The sequence below is a fragment of the Molossus molossus genome, unplaced genomic scaffold (genome assembly GCF_014108415.1).
Source record: "Molossus molossus isolate mMolMol1 unplaced genomic scaffold, mMolMol1.p scaffold_m16_p_1, whole genome shotgun sequence".
Taxonomy (NCBI): domain Eukaryota; kingdom Metazoa; phylum Chordata; class Mammalia; order Chiroptera; family Molossidae; genus Molossus; species Molossus molossus.
Window position 1 is genome coordinate 63,374,291 of NW_023425344.1, and position 12,058 is coordinate 63,386,348.

Below are 12,058 nucleotides of genomic sequence, written 5' to 3' on the forward strand. Positions count from 1 at the left end.
TCCCAGTAAGGGCATGTACCTCAGGTTGCAATTTGTCCCCGGCCCTGGTTGGGGTTGTGTGGGTGGCAACCAGTCGATGTGTCTCTCTCACATTAATGTTTCTCTCTCTCTTCCTCCCTCTCTATCTAAAGGTAAATGCAAAAAAAAAAATGTCCTCGGGTGAGAATTTAAAAAAAAAAAAGTTTTTTAATAACAAAGGAAACCATCAACAAAACGAAGACAACCTACATATTGGGAGAAGATATTTGCCAATAATATATCCAATAAGGGGTCAATATCCAAAGTTTGTAAAGAACTCATACAACTTAGCACACACACACACACACACACAATTCAATGTAAAAAATGAGCAGAGGACCTGAATAAAAATTTCTCCAAAGAGGACATACAGATAACCAGTAGACATATGAAAAGATGCTCAATGTCACTAATCATCAGGGAAATGCAAATTAAAATCACAACGAGATATCACCTCACAACTGTCAAATGGTTATCATCAATAAATCAATAAACAATAAGTGTTGGTGAGAATGTAGAGAAAAGGGAACCTTCATGCATTGTTAGTGGGATTGCAAATTGGTGTAGCCACTATGGAAAACAGTATGATGTTTCTGCAAAAAAATTAAAAATAGAATTGCCTTATGACCCAGCAATTCCACTTCTGGATATTTATCCAAATAAATCCAATACACTAATTTGAAAAGATAAATGCACAACTATGTTTACTGCAGCATTATTTATAATAACCAAGATATGAAAGCAACCTAAGTGTCCATCAATAGACAGTTGGATGAAGAAGATGTGATACAATAAAACAATATAAAAAGATATATACAATGAAATATTACTCAGCCATTAAAAAAGAGAGTAAAATCTTACCATTTGCAACAACATGGATGGACCTAGAGGGTATTATGCTAAGTAAAATAAGTCAGACAGAGAAAGACAAATATATTATTTCAAGTATATGTGGAATCTAAAGAACAAAATAAATGAAGAAATAAAACAGAAACAGACTCATAGATATGGAGAACAAACTAATGCTTGATGGATGGGAGGAGGTTAGGGAGTTGGGTGAAAAAGGTGAAAGGATTAAAAAGTAAAAATTGGTAATTAAAAAATAATCACAGGTATAAAGTACAACACAGGGAATATAGTCAATAATATTGTAAAAAGATTGTATGGTGTCAGGTGGGTAATAGACTTATCAGGGAGATCACTTCAGAAATTATATAAATGTCTAACCACTATGCTGTACACCTGAAAGTAACATAAATAACATTGAATGTCAACACACACACACACACATACACTTTAATATTACTCGGCAACAAAAAAAGAATGAAATCTTATTATTTGCAACAACATGGATGGACCTACAGTGTGTAATGCTAAGTGAAAAGGTCAGACAGAGGAAAAACAAATACCTTGTACTTTCACTTATATGTGGAATATAAAAAATGCAAATGAACAAATGAAAATTGAAACAGACCCACAGATACGGAAAATAAGCTGATGATTGCCAAAGGGGGTGGGTTGGGGGAATGGCTGAAAAGGAAAAAATAAAATAAAATTGGCTAAATAACTAAAGATGTAACTGATAAAATAGTTACTGTAAAGAAAAACAGTATCAGTTCTCATTTAATGAGAACTTACTATATAGGGCCTATTGCAAAGTACATTGCATTTTCAGAAATACGTTGTCCTCTAAACTTCACAACACCCTGATGAGGTAGATTTCTCCTGTTTTCACATAAGGAAAATTCATTTTGTTTTGCAAGTTTTATTTTTTTTTATCAAGATACTTGCCCTCGATAAATAAACATTATAAATGACACCTCAAGACTTCAAACAATTCATGTTAAGTCATGTACCCCCATTCCTGGAGAAATTACAAAATAGTGTTCTTATTTCAGAGACAGGATCTGTTCAGGATAAACACTTCCTCGCTGCATTATATTTTTTGGTGGGTGGACATTGGAGACTTATTCTTACTACAAACCCTCTCTCTTTCTCTGTACTAGGTCTCTTATTTATCTCCTTCTTGTCCAACTCTTTACCCTTTGACTTTTTCGTTAGAGAACAGACAGGTAAATGGGAAGAAGTTGAACCTCACATTTATCCTTTTCAGATATTTTTTACTGCAGTGTGCACTAATCACACACCTTTGTTAAACTGTTTGCAACATACCTGGCTCATTTGACACCAAACGAGCTCATCCTAGCTGGCATATTCAGTAATTAGCATTGTATGCTGTGCTATTTAAAAATAATTCTGTTTACTTAGAGATGCCAGTAAGAAATTAAACCAGGAGTTTAGAAAGAAAGCTTTAATAATGACTATGCACTGGCGGTTATCCTGGAGAATCAGTACCTAGCACAGTACCTGCCACAGGTAGGCATTTGGTAAATACTTTTGAATGAATAAATATGCTGTTACCTGTGACTCTAAATATTCTCTGCCAAATTTGTCTTCCCTTATACCACTAATCAGGACAAATTCCAATCACTGTCCTATTACATGGCCCCTAAATTAGCAAGTATGTACAACAACCAGAAAGGACGTCACTGCTTGAAAGGACAAAAGAGGCCTGGATGCCTGGCACACCTCAGGAGTGTCCGCAGAATCGTAAGTGGTTCACCCTTTGGGATGCAAATAGAGAAAAGAAGTGGAAAAAAATGTATTACTCACTTCATGGATAGTGATCTGGTAAGTTTTTTGGCCATAAATTCCAGAGAACAGGCTTTAATTTGAAATGTCATTGAAGAAAAGCTTTCAGGAGAGAATATTAAAACTAGCTAGAGGAAATATTTCCAACTCCTTTGTATTATTTCACCCAAAATGATTTTTTTCTCCTATGTTACAATTGTGTATAAACTTACAGAGAAGCCACAGGATGACGTGGAGGACAAGACGGCACACAAAATTTTATTCTGCATGTATTCTCAACAGGTCTCCCAGAATTAGTACTTCAAACCTCCTGGTATGTAAATAAAAGGTGGCGTGATGACTTTCCTTCAGGCTGTCATTTCTTCATAATTGGTCTTGCCTCTTGTTAGCCAAATATGAAATAGAACAAAAGGCAGTACTGTATTTGCAAGGTACCCACTAGCTATAGCATGCTGATTCCATTTTTAAGTTTAATAAAAACCCATGTACACCTATAAACACTGATTTATTCTGGTCTCTCTGATGACAAAAGCTAAATTAGTCTAAAAATTATGAGTATTGCATCTGTAGAGTACCCCTGTGTTATAACTACCCCTCCTCTTTAATCAATTTGCTATTCCAAAGTGGAAAGTGATTTAGGAAAAGCTGTCAAACAGGAGAGAAAGAAAATCTAATCTGGATAAGTTATTAAGAAAACCGCTGCTTCGAGTCTTTAACATTTAAACTGTCCCTGAGATTCAGAAATGAAGATGATGGGAGGGCAGGGGTTGGGGCGAGGGGCAGGGGCTAGCAAGGGGCACGAGATGCCGCCACGGGCGCTGTCTAACCCCAGGACAAATGGAAAGGAAGAAGAATGGGGAAGTTACATGTGGAGGGACCCAGAGAAAAAGCAACAGAAGACAGGTGGCAAAAGGAACAACTCTGAGAAGGGCATGAATAAGGGAAAAGACAAGGGGAGCATGAAGAGCGGAGGAAGGGGGAGAGAGGAGGAGAGAAGGAATCATGAAAAGAGAGGGAGCTCAGCGAGCACCTGCGGAGAAGCATGAAAAGAAGAAAAACAGAGAGAATGTCGCCTTGCCTTCTTCATCTTCGTCTGTCTTTTTTTCAGATGGCACACTGACAGAAGATTAATTCAAGTCAGCTGCTGAAAATAATTATTGCATTATGGGAGCAGTAATCATTATTTAGAACATGATTAAATATGTCTGCACCTATTGACTCTGCCTATGATTTATGTATTTGTTTAGTCAATAGTCTAATGTAAATGATGTAATTAATTATAGATGGTGGTGTCAGGTCATTGGTGAAAACAATCTGAGGAGAACAAGGGCTCTGTTTTTTTCCTGACAGATGCAGGGGGTGGGGGGTGGGCTGAGTTGAGGGAATTCCAGGGGAACTTTTTCACGTGTGAATGGCGGCTTGAATCTCAATTTGCATGTTGTCTTTCTCTTGTTCAGCCTTCGTTTAGAAATTGAAATAACTTGTTAAGCAAAGGGGAAGAGAGCACATGATTGCCAAGAGGACGCCTGGGACTTGGGCGGGTGAGGAGGTAAAGAGCCAGCTGCTCCCTAACACAGGGGAGCGTGGCACCATCATTTACCGCTTCATAAAATTAAATGTTTTCTAAATTAAATCAGTAGGCAGTGTGCAGGAGGCCTACTATCTCTAATAACAATTTTTCAATCAATATTAGGGGCCGGGCCGGTAGGAAACCTGAGCCGAGAGGGAGGGAGGGAGCCCCGGTTTGGGAGGGCGCTGGGGTGGGGAGCGGAGGTGGAAACAAGGTTTGAGGACCGAAGCGTTCGATCAAACCAAAGGTTTAGAAAATATAGATATATATGCATGGTGGATTCGCCATCACTGTGAGTCTATTCCCCGTAGATTTTTCTCTTAACTGATAATTCGGTCAGTCACATTCCTCAGAGGGAGGTCACAGGTCACCCCAGCCCCTGTCAGGCCTCAGAGAAACCATTTCCATTTTAATGCCACAGCTATAATCTATCAAAGATGTGATGTACAAGATACAATGAATTTAAGTGGTCTTCATATATCACTGAGCTTTCATGCCTTCACCTGGGTAATAGTCTGAATTACTCTCCCTACCTCACAATCTGTCACCCCCAGTAAAATAACTGCCATGCTGGTGTTAATGGCAGATTTGTCCAAATTGGGGCCACAGTAGCCAAAGTCATTCTACATCATAAACTTTAGCATTCAGTACCTAGCCTGGAAAGGGCCCGTGGCTTAAAATTCTTCTGTAAATAATTCTGTAGAGAGACTCTGCTCATGTTTTTATTTATAAGCACTAACATAAATCTAGCTGGGGCTACACACAGTCTTCCTTCTCCATTTTTCTGTATCTAGTCCTCCAGTCCTCTGTCTTCCAAGCCCATCTAATCTGACCTGTCACTCTTCCCCGAAAGGTATCTAATAGACACGGATCTCCTCCTTAGACAATAAACACAGCAGAGTTCAGAAGACTCAGCTCATAGTTAGTGACCTTCTCTGCAACTCAACTATTAACCCTTCTTCTTTTACCACTACGTAGTAAAAGTCCTTTAATTTTACCACTAGGTAGTAAAAGTTGCCGACACATATATCTCCCGCCTAAACTATCCCTGTCTGCGGGACTGGTGCCCTGCAAAAGCCTCCAGAGGTAGCTCTCAAATGTCCCCCTCATGCGAGGTCCATGCATCCCTCTCTGATTCTATTCTTTTTAAATTTTTCAATTACACTTGGCATGTAATATGACATTGGTTTCAGGTGGACAACATAGTGAGTGTACATTTACATACCTGACAAAGTGATCACCCTGACAAATCTAGTCCCCATCTGACACGGCACATAGTTATTACAACATTATTGACTATATTCCTCATGCTGTACTTTGCATCCCTGTGACTGTATTCTTTTCACTAGCTCCATGGTCTGTCATCACCAACATTCAACTTTCTATTATATTTACAACCTTTAGATCATGAGGTAGAGACCTGGGTATGGACCTGTGTCTGAGATTTGGCAGAAGGGTTATGAAAGGATATGTGTTCCAGCCCGGACAATATTCACCATCCCTCCAATGAATCCATATGACAGAAAAGACTATATACTGGTTGATCATTTAGGTATTAAAAGTCCTTGGATCAGACCAAGAAAGTAAGGTTAGATCAGTTGGATACAAGCACTCATCTCACCAAAGCTCCTATATAAACATCTTAGAATAATGTAACACCTACGCTTTTACTCAGGCAATAATGAGAAAGGAACCTTGGTTTTTGTGTATCAGTCTAACATGATAAGAATATACACTCTAAATGAAATTTTATAATGTATTACAAATCCTCCAGGAAAGAGGCAGTTCATTGCATTTGTACGTCACCTAGTACGAGAGCCACCCAATGTTTATAATTAATAATCACAGATAAACGTATGAAGACTGTTAGAGGACTTCTAAGCCATGTACAACCTTTCCTACCTTGTTCTTCACATGTGAAAGTTGGGGCCATTTGAACTTGCAGATATTTACCTCTCGAGGCTATGATAAGGATTAATGAAGTCATGTTTATAAAATGTCTCGGGCCACTCACTCTTTCCCCAGGCTATGGATTTCTGGAAATGGAGGCAAAGTTGTCCGGGGAGCTGATGGCCTGGTTAAAGGCCAAAAAAGTCAATAGCACTGAAATTATTTAGGAAAGGTTCAGACAGAACATGGAGCAGCAATTATTCCTTCAGGTTTCAGACTGCTTGTGTTTAGCAATAACAAAAGAGCCTGGCCCTCCCGTCCTGATAGTGCTTTCATTAAGATAAACAGTGTATTATTCATGCTGACGGTTTCTCCAGCCGGCTCTGTTTGCTCCCACTTTATCTGGGCTTCTTTGCAGTGAATCGTACACTCCAGAGATGTAAATCAGAAATATGCTCCCAGCCAGTCAAAATCAATGAAAACTCTTATCTTCAGCTGGGGAAAAAAATGTAGTGAAATTAGGTTGACACTAGAAACGTTCTAATAGTGTTCTTGAACCCACCATGGAGCAGACTTTATTGGACTCTCCAGTCTGTCCATGGGGGCCTTGTAAGCATGTGTGATACAAACACCTGCAGTGAAAAGGTGGCTTCACTCCTACAGCTGCATCTCAGCAGAGCCCTAGAGACAGAAAACATCCCAGGGGCAAAAATGTCCCAGGGAATCACTTTGTCATCATTCTGCACACATGTTGGCCTGAAAGATTTTTTGGATTATTATAGATACAGAAAATCTTTTAACTCGATTCTCCTCTAAAAGAAACTAGAACTTACGCAAAGACTCTGGGCATGTTTTCCTTAAAAGGTACAGACTGATTTTACCAAGTAATTAACTTCACTTCTCTACACTGGACAGAGCTGAACAAAGAGTTAGCAAATGGTGTGGCCCAATATTTGTAAAATCATCATAGTTTCCCAAAGAAGGTAATAAAAATGTCCATCTAGGAAGCACCTGTTCATCCCCCCACCAAGGACAAGGCTTTGAGAGATAATGGGGTGTGTGCTGATAAGATCCAGGTTTCCTAAAGTTGTCACTTTTCCTGTGGGAAAACACCTTGTAAAACAGGATGGAAGCAGGGCTTTGCTGACCTCTTGTTTGCACACTTCGGTAGTTTACAAAGCACTTCCTAGGCCTGCAGGGTCAGATCAGCAAAAACCCTGCCACCCTTCACCTCCCAGAAAGTTTTCAGCAAGGACCAGAGCTTTGCACTCGTTCAAAACATGAGGCTGTGTCCCTCGAATGAGTGCTGCTCGGGCGTCCGTGCACATACAATAGGGTGGCTAGGTGAAAGATGGGCTGCTCAGTTCGGTTTGAATATCAGATCAAGAATAAATAGCTTTTGAGTAGAATTATATTCCAAAAATTGCATGGAATATACTTAAATTTTAAAAATGTTCATCTGAAATTCAAATTTAACTGGGTTTTGTATTTGCTTGTTTTGCTTGTGTGTTTTATTTTGTTTACCAGATCTAGCAACCCTAGAATAAGAATTACCTGGGAAGTTTACTTTACAGCGTAGATTCTTGGTCCCTAAAGCCCATAGATTTGGATCTGATAGTTCTATCATGGGGTCAGGAAATCTAATTTTTTAAGTAAGCACTCTGGATGAGTCCATGCAGACAGACTCAAAACCACTCTGAGTGACACTTCTTAAACGGTAGAATGTCCCCGATGTTCCTCCACACATCAGCAGCAAAATGTTTTGAATTTAAAGGTGCTGGTTATTATAGCTTTACCATAGGAAGTCTAATATTTTTGCCCACCCTTCTAAAACCCCAAAGATAGATAGAGTCCTTGATCCCCCAAAGAGGATAAGCACACACAATATGAATTTCTGTCAAGGGATAAATGGAGCCTATTACCTCTTACTGGTAATTTTCCTTTTTCATATATAGAATAAACTGATTTCTGTTACCGTATTTCTTTTGCAACTTGGGTATTATTTACAATAAATTGAATCCTTTCCAGGCTTGACATATTACACTGATCTATGACTTTGCTTTCATTTTGTCCTGTTAACTAGAAACCCACTTCATCATGAAATATGTTCCTCACACTTTCCCCCATAGTGAGTAAAAACATTGATAAAGCATCATAAATTGTAGGTCATTTCTCAAATGCTTCCTGTTACAGTGAGGATTGGGAGAAGGAAACGTAACTACTGATCAATGGCCACTTGCTACAATTTATGCTGAATGTATGAACAGAAATGGAATGGCTGTATTCGGAGCTGCATTGTAAGATGTTTGTCTCACATCCAGACTTCATTCTTTACTCCATAGTGCCAAAGGTAATTCGGCCTTCCTCTTTCTAGCAAACTACCTCTGCCCCCAGAATAAATTAATGAATGTAAACTTCTAACAATGATTTTTGTCTATGTCCCCTAGACGATTGAAAAGGAAATAATATACCTAAACTATCAAGATAGTTGCCCAGTCCTCCCTTTTATTATTTTATTCTGTGTAAATCTTGGGTACAAATTATTGCTTAAAACCTACTTTGGACCAGAGATATGAAAATAACTCTGCTCCTAGAATACACAGTATCACCAGTATAATGGCATGCGAATTTACTGAAAGAGAGAGAGAGACAGAGAGAGGAGGAAGAGGAGGAGGAGGAGGAGGAGGAGGAGGGGGCTGGAATAGAAGGATGAGGGTCTTTAAAACCTATTTCAGCTAAACTGTTTTCCATACCCTTTCTCTAAACCACCCTAAGGATAGCACCAAATATCTAAGATCCTTGAATATGCTAAGGAATCAATGCTTTTCTTTGCAATAGCACAATGTCCACTTTATCAACCTCTCCTTCCCCGGAAGCTGTGCCTTAATAAAATTGAAATGTTCTTTATGAATAAATTCAACTACGAAAATAAGCACTTGTCAGTATGTCCTAGTAATACTGTGGCTTCGAGTACTCAGCCTGCAGTGTTTCGGGTCACATATGCCTTCACACAAGAGGCTGCACATTCCTCTGTCACCTCTTCTCAGCCACAGATTGCGGGAAATGTACATGCCTCTCAGGACCGGTACGAAGAATAGCTTATAAAAATGAGTGTGAACCTCTTTGCAAATACTAAATGCTGTATGAATGATAAGTAATAATAAAGATCTGTGTGAATGCAGCAAAACAGCCCAACTTCCAGGTGCTTTTTCAAACTGGACACCAACCATTTAAGATTCATCCATCATTCACCTTTGGGCATCCCTTTCTTTATGAAAAAATAAAATGGATTGTCTGCATTGCAAGGAAATGGAAAAATTAAAGTTCAAAATCTATAAAGCCCACATACCTTGACCATTTGAAGCAATGGGTTATGTTAGTTAATAAAGATAATGCTCATGAAGTAATGAAGGGACAAAAATATCAATTGAGACTTTATTTTCCTCTCCAAGGGCACAAGATTCTAGCTGCAAGCAGATTTTGGATACATCATAAAGACAGACCCCTGGCTGTTTTGGCTCAGCTGTTAGCGTGTCGGCCACGGACCAGAGAGACCTGGGTTCATTTCCTGCTAAGGGCATGTACCTCGGTTGCAGTTTGTCTTGGCCCCATTGGGGTTGTGTGGGTGGCAACCAGTCGATGTGTCTCTCTCACATTGATGTTTCTCTCTCTCTGTCTTCCCCCCTCTCTCCCTCCCGCTCTATCTGAAGATGGATGCAAAAGTGTCCTCGGGTGAGGATAAAAAAAAAGAGAGAGACAGATGGCACACAGCCAGTATCACAGGATGTGTATAGTCATTATGACTATTCTTAACTCCTCCGAGAAGTCACTTGTCAGTAATCCCCAATATTGTCTATGTGTTGTAAGATGGGAAGGGGAGAAATATGCTGTTCGTAAGCAACATGACAGTGACTGCTATTCTGCAGCCCCTTTTAACAAGAAGAATAGGAAAGAAAGAAAAAGAGAAAAGAAAGAAACTCTTCTCCAGCAAACCATTTCCTCCAAAGACGTGATTCACTAACATTTGATTTGACAAGTTATAGACGCTCCAAACATTATTTTTTTCCCCTTTGCTGTTCATTTGGGGAGCAAAGATTTATTGCCTCTCCTGGAAAGGACAAGGGATGCACTAGAAGTAAGAATTAATAGGGTTTTTCTTTCTTTCCCCATTGCCCATCCTTATAGAACAGAACTGCTTCTTGACTAGACTCCTAATTCTTTTTGCTTCTAAAATACAGTGAATCTTTCTCTACAATATTAAATAAAATTTGGAGACAGAGCAAACAGTAGTCTGGTTGTGGGGCAATGAGAGACAATCCATTTAAAAGTCAAATCCTCTTCCCATGTGCAATTCCCTTTCCACACTCATCAACGGCCCCTGTCACTGAATTGCCCTCCACTTTAAATGTAGTGTGCATAAATCTTCTATACATATGTCATATTGTATGTGGATTTGCACTGAATGTACACTAAAAAAATTATGTAAGATTTCATTCATAAAACCCCAAGCAATTATTGTTTAATAACACAAAGGGGAAAAGAGGCCGGCTCCTAGTCTGCCCAGATGTTGTTGGGTACGCAATGAAGCGCTCTGTGAAACAAAAATCAGCCAGGACAGCCAAGGACTCTCTGCACCAAATTTTACTCCTAGTGCAAAAGAACACAGGTTCATTTCCTCCCTGGGGGTAGGTAAGTGGGCCTAAGAAGAACGCCAAAGAGAAACAGGTCAAGTTTGTCCCACATGCAGCATAGGAAACGAATGTTTGTGAGTGCCACCGAGGTTTACCACCCGTGACATAGGTATAACCTCCTGACAGTATATGCATATACATCCTTTTAAAGTAGTCCTAGCTCTGGCTGTTAAAATGGCAAAGAACCTCTCAGCATTTCCATTATGAAACCTGATTTTTAGGGATTTATAACTAAACTGAGTTCCTTCAGGGTGAAACAAGATTCACCAAGTCTCAGCTCAAAGCACAATTTTACTTTCAGTTTTCTGGGAAGTTAGGGTTGGTCATTATCAAGTTATGGAAATGCAAGAATAAATAAGTCAAAGCTTACAGGGATCTGGCTTTTTTCCCCTTTAAAAAAAAAAAAAACCCTCATGGAACTTTCCAATAGCTTAGTTATTTGAAATGACATTTAGTCTAAAATATGGATTTCTTTCCTAAAATGACTGCAACTTTGACATTTAAAAATTGGTTATTACACATGCATAGAAGCTGCTTCTCCAAAAGGTAGTTGGCAGTACTGTGAAGATTGTGTGTATCATGCATACTGAAAGTCCACTTTCCAAATGACCCTCTCCTATTGCTTGCTGGGAGGAGGGAACAGCTTTGAACAGGAATGACAAATATATAACCAATTCAATTATTGCTTTATTATATTATACTCATTAAAGATTGCTTCAAGAGTAGCATAGATTGTGCAAAATTTACTTAATTTCATACATCATTTTAAAAGTAATTATTTACTTCCAAATTAATATTGGCTGGAAGACCTTAACTACCCCACCACTGAAAACTCCTGGAACACTACAATGGTGACTCCTCACAGGCTCCAGGAGCATAAAAGAAAATAATTAAGATCAGGATAATGTCTAACAAGCACTCACAGAATGAACTATTATCGTTTCACCCAAAGAGAAAATATTCCACATGCTCCACAGTGTTTGAAAATACATCAATTTCAATCAAGTATAATAAATAGGTTCATTTCAAAAATAAAATTTAATTCATCTGACTCTCACCTACATGGTACTTCTTTCCCTTAGTAAAAATGCTTATGTAACACAGTGGTAAAAATACCTACTTACAAGATCTGTTTACAAGGTGTGATCAAAAAGCTTTCACACAGTTTTTTGAATATCATCACTATGACAAACCCAAATAATTTTAGGAGCACACAAATCTTTGAAACAGACAAAGA